Below are 9,856 nucleotides of genomic sequence, written 5' to 3' on the forward strand. Positions count from 1 at the left end.
TTCTTTTCCCTTTTTACCTCCTTTATGATGAATTCCTGTTCTGTCTATATAGAAGTCTTTGTATTGAGTTTGTGCTTGAAATGTACTGTAATTCTGCAAACTGTTAATAAATTCTTCAATCAATCAATCAATCAGCGTTGTTTCCTTTTTGAAAATCATCTCGAGGGCCGCAAGCTTGTGTTTTAGTTCAATGTCTTCCAGTTTCACTTCTGTATGTATCCTATATGAGTTATATGACTGGATATGGAGACATGGGAAGACTTCTGTTACTGAACTAACAATAATTATATTAATGATTACTAGAGCTATTTTAACTACACATATCCCTTACAACACCTTTAACATTTCACAAAGGGTAATATTAAAGGGACACTTCACCCTTTTTGCCAAAAAATATATATCAATGACGTTTATAAGATTTAGAACACTTTCCTGGCATTATTTTTTGTGTAATCTCTGGGTTTAGATATTTTAGATGAACGGGTGGCTCTGACGTCAGAGACACTCTTCCGTATTGCTACCGGACTACATTGTCTCCTCACACTGCAGCTAGACCAGCCCCAAAACACAGCCGTCACGGACACTGCGATTTGTTCCACCTACAACCTTCGTTGACCGCACCCCCACATGCGCATTTGTTATTGTGTTTGTGTCATGTTGCCGTTGTCAGCAGAGCAGCACCAGAGAGACGCGCTATGTTGCCACGAATCCCCCCCCCCCCCCCCCAACTCTAGATTTATTATAATGATATGAAGTGACTTTCCATAAACCATCCATTAACTCCCCATTCATCCAATTTGCATCTGCTTGTATTAAACAACATTAAACTCACCAACATTGCAGCTGTAGGGAAAGCTTGAATATCCACTTTCAAACTGCAAAGCTTTTGTTTCATAAAAATCCACCGAATCTTTTTCCCACTCAGCTCTGCACTTAGTTTTTCTTTTTTAGTTCTATCTCACTACTAGAACTTTCTGACTCTGAGGTAGATAAGATTTTTGGCTGTCAACAGCATCCATTTGTTTTTTCAATGTTGTGGACTGGAGCGTGGTGAAATAGTTGCTAAGATACGATACTGCATAGTGATTGGCTCTGCTGCATGCCTATGAAGAGTACTGACCAATGAGCTGAGCCTAGCGCCCTTCCAGACACCAGGTTTCAGTGTCTTGCTTTCCTGTTCCTATAGCTCAGTCGGCTGCCCCTTCTTATTACTGCATGGGAGCGAGTGACTGAGAATCACCATAACGCGCTGTCATTTTTCCACGAGCCAAAATACGGGATTAAGTGCGTCCCGTATGGTTCATTACGGGACAGGTCTTTTAGTTGCCAAATACGGTACGATCCCGTATTTTACGGGACGGTTGGGAACCCTTGACAAATAACATTGGTTGCATCTTACAATGGAAAAGGACACAGTAATGGAGTACGTTTTTTTTCTTTTTACTTCTACTACACATTGTTTCGGCAGCCCTGGAGGGGGGGGGGATTCGTGGCAACACTACACAGCGCGTCTCCTCTGAGTTGTTTTTTTCTGTATACTCTGGTGCTGCTCTGCTGACGACGGCAACATGACACAAACACAATAACAAATGCGCATGTGGGGGTGCGGTCAACGAAGGTTGTAGGTGGAACAAATCGCAGTGTCCGTGACGGCTGTGTTTTGGGGCTGGTCTAGCTGCAGTGTGAGGAGACAATGTAGTCCGGTAGCAATACGGAAGAGTGTCTCTGACGTCAGAGCCACCCGTTAATCTAAAATATCTAAACCCAGAGATTACACAAAAAATAATGCCAGGAAAGTGTTCTAAATCTTATAAACGTCATTGATATATCTTTTTTGGCAAAAAGGGTGAAGTGTCCCTTTAAGATCCAAGGCTTCAGTCAGATCATCATGGATGTGCAAAAAAAGCACATTACACCTTAACCTATTCAAAAGACAGTGTTTGTCAATTACATCTGTTTTACAGATGTAATTGCTAAGAACACAGATGTAATTGCTAAGAACATAACAGTGGAATATATCTATATAATTAAACTATATGTATAAACTACTGTATACCATGAAGTGCTATGACTACATAATGTGTGGGGTCAAACTAGGGGTTTTTCATGACTCTGAATCCATTAAAAGCATTACTTTTGCACAAAAAGCACTCAGGGTGACACTACAGCTCTTGTCATGATTTCTGGATAAAAAAATGCAATCATATTCACCACAATTGCCCAAGAGATGGCTTATTGACATTACATTCCTCCTGGATAGATGGTTGTGTATGGCCCATTGACACCCCACAATCAAATCATGAAGGACAATCAAAGCTATGCTAAGATCATTGTGTATGGCCTATTGACATCCCATTCCTCCTGCATAGATGGTTGTGTTATGGCCTATTGACATCCCACAATCAAAATAGGAATGTCAATTGGCCTGCTTGAAGTTGTTTTCACAACTGGTTGCTTATTTCTCTCGCAGAAACTGGCCTTTGTTGTGGTAGCTCTGTAGGCTAGACCAAGACACTTTTTACAAAAATAGCATTGCTAATATTTCCTTCTCTGTTATTTCTGTTAGCCAGTTAGTACCATACTAGTATTATCTTCAAAAACGATAGGGTACAATTAACGGATTTTATCGCGAATTTGGTTTAGCAAATTACTTTACTAGCATCATGGAAGCTGTAGTTAGCATTGGTAGCAGAGCCCCCCCCCCCCCCCCCCCCCACACCAAACAGACACATTAGCTGCCTGTACACAACACAAATAGTATTGTTGTTACTTGTTGTTGCATTAGATTAGCCTACTTAATTTACAAATCTACACAATTAGAGAATATAGAACCATTGTTATTTTTGATCGTTTGCCTGTTATCTCTCCTTTAAAAAAAATAGGCTACTGTATTTATTTGGCATTTTGTATGAAAAAACAAACCAACATAAAAATAACAGTGACAGATGCATTAGGCCTATGTAAATGTTCCAGATGAGTACAAATAAAAACACTATATAAATAAGATTTGTGTTGTTAAATGCTTGCTATTTTCGCTTATTTTGGTCTTGAAGTTGTTTTCACAACTGGTTGCTTATTTCTCTCGCAGAAACTGGCAACGTCCTTTGTTGTGGTATAGCTCTGTAGGCTAGACCAATACACTTTTTACAAAAATAGCATTGCTAATATTTCGTTCTCTGCTATTTCTGTTAGCCAGTTAGTACCATACTAGTATTATCTTCAAAAACGATAGGGTACAATTAACGGATTTTATCGCGAATTTGGTTTAGCAAATGACTTTACTAGCATCATGGAAGCTGTAGTTAGCATTGGTATTTAATACCAGTTTATTTCTAGAATGTTGCATAGAGTCAGTGAGGGGTGGAGCACATGCAGCAGTTTGTTACGTTGTAATTGGTGGCTGATGATTCTATTGTTCTCCTCTTTGGCCAATCAGTTAGTGTCAGACTCTCTAGTATAAGAAGGGTAATCATTTCTGATCACATCTGACTGGACTTCAGCTGAAGATGAACTCTCTCGACCACAGCACAAACAATTCTGCTCAACCGGGAGGACCCAATGATCACCAACACCTCTGTAAGTTACTTACTGTGTTTATATGGAATAAGAAGTTACCATGTATTGTGTTAAAGCGCAAATAACATGCATTTTAAAACCGTTTTTAATATTTAATATCATATTGTCTATGTCCCTCAAAGTTATTTCTAATGGTTTGAGCCTCAATCACCACTCTGATATAACCAGTCCTTCTCATTTATTTCTGGACGTTGAAAGCAGTTTTAGCTGCAGTACCATAATGTCCTGAGGTGGTGGGGGTGCTGATATGCAGATTATTTAATATTTGAGTCATTATAATACTGATACTAGATAAAACCAGGCTTGTTTCCATTCCATGCCAGCTTGGAAAATCAACAATGGGGGACATTGTAAACAAAGTGGAAATGCTAATTTGGAACTGAAGACTGAAGAAGATGAGGAATTATACAAAGTAGGGTGACATTGATGACATCACAATGAGGACAAAATCAGTTGAGCTGTTCCTGAGAGCAATTTCCATTAAAGCACCCATATGATATGAAAGCCTGATTGTTCAAAATTGGTTATTTGTGGGGATAGAAAACACATATGGGAGCCCTAAAAACACAAAATAAATCGAAAAAGTTGAATTTTATGCTATAGGTCCTTTAATTTGTTTTTGCTATATTCATTCTAGTAATAGTGTCCTCTAGTCTAAAACACATTTCCTTTGTCTTTGTTTCAAATGCAGTGTTGCATCATCAGTCTGGCTTCCCTGTTCTACCAGAGGTGAATGAACAAAGAAGCTTGGCTACGCAAAAACACCACTGCTGTGATCAGTGTGGTAAACGCTTCCCTAAAATGTCCAAACTTAAAATACACCAGAGAATTCACACTGGAGAGAAACCCTATGGGTGTGATCAGTGTGGACAACACTTCTCTGACAAGTCCACCCTGAAAAGTCACCATAGAATTCATACTGGAGAGAAACCCTATCAATGTGATCAGTGTGGACAGCACTTCTCTGACAAGGCCACCCTGAAAAGACACCAGATAATTCACACAGGAGAGAAACCCTATGGGTGCGATCAGTGTGGACAACACTTCTCTCAAATGTCCAGCCTTAAAAGCCACCAGAGAATTCACACTGGAGAGAAAGCCTATGGATGTGATCAGTGTGGACAATGCTTCTCTAGAATGGACATCCTTAAAAAACACGAGAGAATTCACACTGGAGAAAAATCCTATGGATGTGATCAGTGTGGACAACTCTTCTCTCAAATGTCCAGCCTTAAAACACACCAGAGAATTCATACTGGGGAGAAACCATATGGATGTGATCAGTGCGGACAACACTTCTCTACAATGTCCAGCCTTAAAGGCCACCAGAAAATTCACACTGGAGAGAAACCCTATGGATGTGATCAGTGTGGGCAACACTTCTCTAAATTGTCAAACCTTAAAACACACCATAGAATTCACACTGGAGAGAAACCCTATGGATGTGATGCCTGTGGGAAACACTTCTCTCAAATGTCCAGCCTTAAAACACACCAGAGAATTCACACGGGAGAGAAACCCAAATAATTGTGATGTGTGGAAAAGCTTTTAGTAATTAAATCAATTCACAGGGTTGTACACACTGGATTTAAACAGGTCCCATGTGGTCAGTGTGGAAGAATTTTACTAATTCAAGACAACAAAAACGTTATGAACTTATGAACGATGGATCTGTTTAGTGTGAACATTATGTCAAGAGCTTCATTAGAGCTGGTGAGAAACATCAGCAAATCCAAATAACCAAGTGTAGCTTGATGATCCATATGGTATTTTTTTATATATTAGGAAGGCTGTTATAAACACATTACATGTATATGAGCATGCTTATTCTAGAGTAATAGGATGGCAATGACACTAATTTGTTGATTAATTGCAAGTAAACTTAACATACTGTGCAATTTAGTGGTACTTCTCATTCACTGAGTCAATAGTTTTCAGATAAATTATTATAGAACAGTATGCTGTTGTCTTGTGTAGCCTGTTAGACCAAATGTACAGTTCTGCCATTTTACAGATTCCCATTGCATCTAGTTTCTATATCTCTACTTCATTACACCTGACATTTATTATTATTATTATCATCCTTTTGTTATACATAACATAGAATATGCCTACAAGTTATTAAGAACGACAAAACAAACAAACCTAGCCTATATATTACCTTTCTCCAATGTTTCTATGTTAGCTTTCTTAGTACATAATAAAATGTGCACAAATTATTTGCACGTTAAGTTTCCGCTGGGTTTTAGGATTGTGAAAGACCCACAGAATATTTGTTTTAAATTGTTTAAACTTATTATCTGTATCATCCACACGGTTCTTGGCAAACTCTGTGCATCTGTCCAATACGGTGTTATAGAGCACCGAAGTCCTGACGTCACTGCCCTCTACTACCAGTAGAGGGCAGTGAGCGCAAAGGTTCCTGTATGTTTTTATAAGCATTGTACTCTCCATAGGGGGATTTTAGATCGCCTCATATAAGAACTGTGTTTGAAAAATAAACCGATCACCCCGGCCTTTTCACTCATATGGATATGAAGCATCGACTGAAGGTGGAAATGTACAAATATACCCAAAGAGTAACAAAATAAGCGTTAGAAACGAGCCAAACAACCCAGAGACTACATTTCCGGGTAGGCTGCTTATGCCCGCAGCCCGTCGCACAACAGAAACTGAACGTTAATTACGTTTATTTTTATTTTATTGATATATAATGTATCGTGGTTAGTACGAGTCGAGTCACCACCAGCTGAGCTTACGTCAACGAGGAATCTCAGGAACGCAATATGTTGACAGCTGGGCGTGACGTCTATGCTCAGCGACATTGCATTCATATGTAGTTTCAAGGCTTTTGCGGTCACATTAATTCCATTTTCTCTAGAAACTGGCTGTATCAAATATGAATGGACATCATTAACGACGCACAGCCACTCCCCTGACAGAAACGCCGAGGTGGTCGGTTTATTTTTCAAACACAGTTCTTATATGAAGCGACCTAAAATCGCCGTTTGGGGATCTCAATGCAAATAAACAAATACATGAACCTGGAGATTGACGACCTCTACTGAAAGTGACGTCAGACTTCGGAGCTCTATAGCCATGCAGGCATACACATTGTATTGTATTTGCTTGAACATTGAATTACTTTGAAACTCCTGTGAATCCAGGAGGTATCTGCTGAAGAAATGATTAAATCGTTTATAACATTATAACCATTAGGCCTACACCAATTATGTCACAAACTTTAAATCACGTTGAAAGTATTACAATGAATGCGTTAGAAAGCAATAGCCTACAAGCATTATGATTGGGGTCCTTCATATCCAATTAATGGGGGAACAAACACAGATAAATGGTAAATGGTGCATTTATATAGCGCCTTTATCCAAGGTGCTTTACATAGCTTGTGCATCACATTCACCCATTCACACACAAATTCATACACCAATGGTGGCGGAAACCATGCAAGGCACCAACCAGGAGCAATTCAGGGTTCAGAGTCTTGCTCAAGGACACTTTGACATTGACTCTGGTGGAGCCCACAGGGATCGAACTGGCATCCGGGCCACTCCACCCCTGATCCACCGCCGCCTGAAAGTGGATCGTGTTGTAGACCTTATCGAATTGTTATATTTAACCCTCCAAATGATTTTAGTTGTATGTCATTAAATGTTCAGATGAATTGAAAATGGAGGACCCTGATGTAAACAATTTTTGTTTATTTTTCCTCGTATCAGGTTTTTTGTATTGACCTGTACTTTTGTTGAACTGTACCCATTCTACAAACTGAATAAAATGTTGAATCAATCGTTTGTTTGTGCTTTATAAAAATATAGAATACAATTAAACAAACACTAAAACAAACTGCCTATAGGGTTAGGGGTAGGGTTAGTAATTTCGGAACAATGAGCCTTCGGACTAATGACACGTCACGGCCAGGGACGGATTAACCCCCACGAGGGTCCCTGGGCCGGTACGTTTTGCAGGGCCCCCATAGCACGCGTGCGTGCGACATTTTCATGATTTTCCGTGTTTTTATCATCTTTTTGACCTAAATTTAACTAAATGAAGGGCCCCAGGAGCCATTTTCAGGGCGTCAAATCTATTACCGCGCAGTCCAGTTTCTCTGAAGGGCCCATGAGAGCTAAGGGCCCCTGGGCCACGGCCCTCTGGCCCAATGGCTAATTTGTCCCTGGTCACGGCACCCTCCTGATCTGTTGTTCCAACTCCATTTAAACTATTAAACAGCTCTAAAAGGACCTTGCGGTCTTCTTTCCATTCAGGCCCTATGCAATCAATTCATAAACATGACATGAAAAATAACAATTCAATATCAATGTAAAAACAAAACAGGGGGTCACCCGTTTTTGCGGCGCCGGAGGCCGTGGCCGGGTCGGGGCTTCAGGGGCTATATTTAGTCCTTTTCAAAACAAAGTCCTGTCACAGAGGAAGGTTAAAAACTACAGACACGCGTACGTTCCACATCCTGGGTGCCCGGGCAGCAAAGGCCTGATCGCCCCAGGTAGAATTATAGAATTATAGGGACCTCCAAGAGGGCTTTATCTGATGCGCTCAGGCTTATTATGGATCATACTGTAGATACAACTAGGAGCCAGTCCATGCAGGGCTTTATAAGTATTAAGTAAATGTAAAATCGCTCCTGGAGCTCGCAGGCAGCCAGCAGAGATCCGTCACTACGACACCTGACTTTCAGAACACAGTAACGGTTCGGTCTCTTGTACGAATGAGCCATTTCACAATATTCAGCTATGCATGGAATGGTGTCCAGGTCTGTCTCACATTATTGTCCTGCAACTGGTGGTTTGATATTGTAATTTGCCCGCTGCACAGGAGGCTTCCTTATTAGGAATAAATAATGGTTTTGATTTGATCCTAAGTAGTGGATAGAAACATTTAATCACTTCACACAACAAGAGGGGCAATTTACAGCTGTGCAGATGTGAACCTCATATGTCCAAAAGAGTAACTTTTCAGGATTCAAAATTCAAAAACAACAAACAAACAGAAGTAGCGGATCTACAAGCTTGGAACGCGTGCTTTGTGGCGTGTTTCGAGCTTGCAGATCTGCTACTTTTCATGCTTTTGTGTGACGCTGTAGTTAGTATTATGTAATTTACCAAAGATATGGAGATAAGAGGTTTCTAACAGTTTTGTGTTGTGTGCTGTTTCAAATTCTGACTAATAAAGTATTTAATCCATCAATCAAAACAAAAGTTTTCAAATAAGCGTAGTGGAGTAAAAAGTACAATATTTACTCTGAGATGTAGAGTATAATTAGAGTATAATTAATTAGAGTATAATTAAAAGCACTCAAAAAGTGTAGGATACTTATGAGTACAGTGCTGGAGTACGTGATCTTAGTTACATTTACACCAATGGTTTTTAATGTGTACAAATATAAACATACAGCTTCATGCTTGTGTTCATTGAGTAAAGGTCACACTAACTGTATGTGAATGTTGTTGAGAGCTTATTGTCCCACAGCTACCATATAATAAAGGTCTATTTAATCCCAGCCACTTCAGGGGGTTCTCCTCAGTGGCTATGATTGGGTCAGAGTTTAACCTTATTACAAACAACAGCTCCCCGATGGATACTCTCCCGGTCCTCTCACTGGGAGAGAAAGTGTGTGTGTGTGTGTGTGTGTGTGTGTGTGTGTGTGTGTGTGTGTGTGTGTGTGTGTGTGTGTGTGTGTGTGTGTGTGTGTGTGTGTGTGTGTGTGTGTGTGTGTGTGGGCGCGCACGTGCGACGTGCGTGTACATCAATCTACCTCCTCATAAATGGGCTGTCGAGAAAAATCTCTGTGTTCAACTTCTCACATAAAGAGGTAAGATGATGGAGAGAGACAGTGAGACTAAAACGTTTTCATGTCAAGGACCCCCAAATCAATACGTATTTGGCCGCAGACCCAAGATCTGAAACCGATCACATCTGAAACCGATCAGATCTGAAAACAGTTTATGCAGGGTACTCCCATACAAGATTTGTGTTGAAAATGACCCCAAGGTGTAGAGTGCCAAATGACAATTTGGACGGGCCAAAGGTTTCAGAGAACCGAAAAAACATGTGTCGGCCTGCAGGAATGAGAAAGACACAGACAACTGTCAGCTCCAGGTATTGGCGGAGCGCCACGACACAATTCTGCTGCTAAGCAAGTATAAATCCCTCATTGGCTAACCCGGCCTGTCGGCTTAACTGATTGGTCGAGCTTTGTTGTGGCATAGCCAATGGAACAACTTCAATCATTTCCGGCATCATC

This window comes from Electrona antarctica, assembly GCF_951216825.1.
Source record: "Electrona antarctica genome assembly, chromosome: 7".
NCBI classification, from domain to species: domain Eukaryota; kingdom Metazoa; phylum Chordata; class Actinopteri; order Myctophiformes; family Myctophidae; genus Electrona; species Electrona antarctica.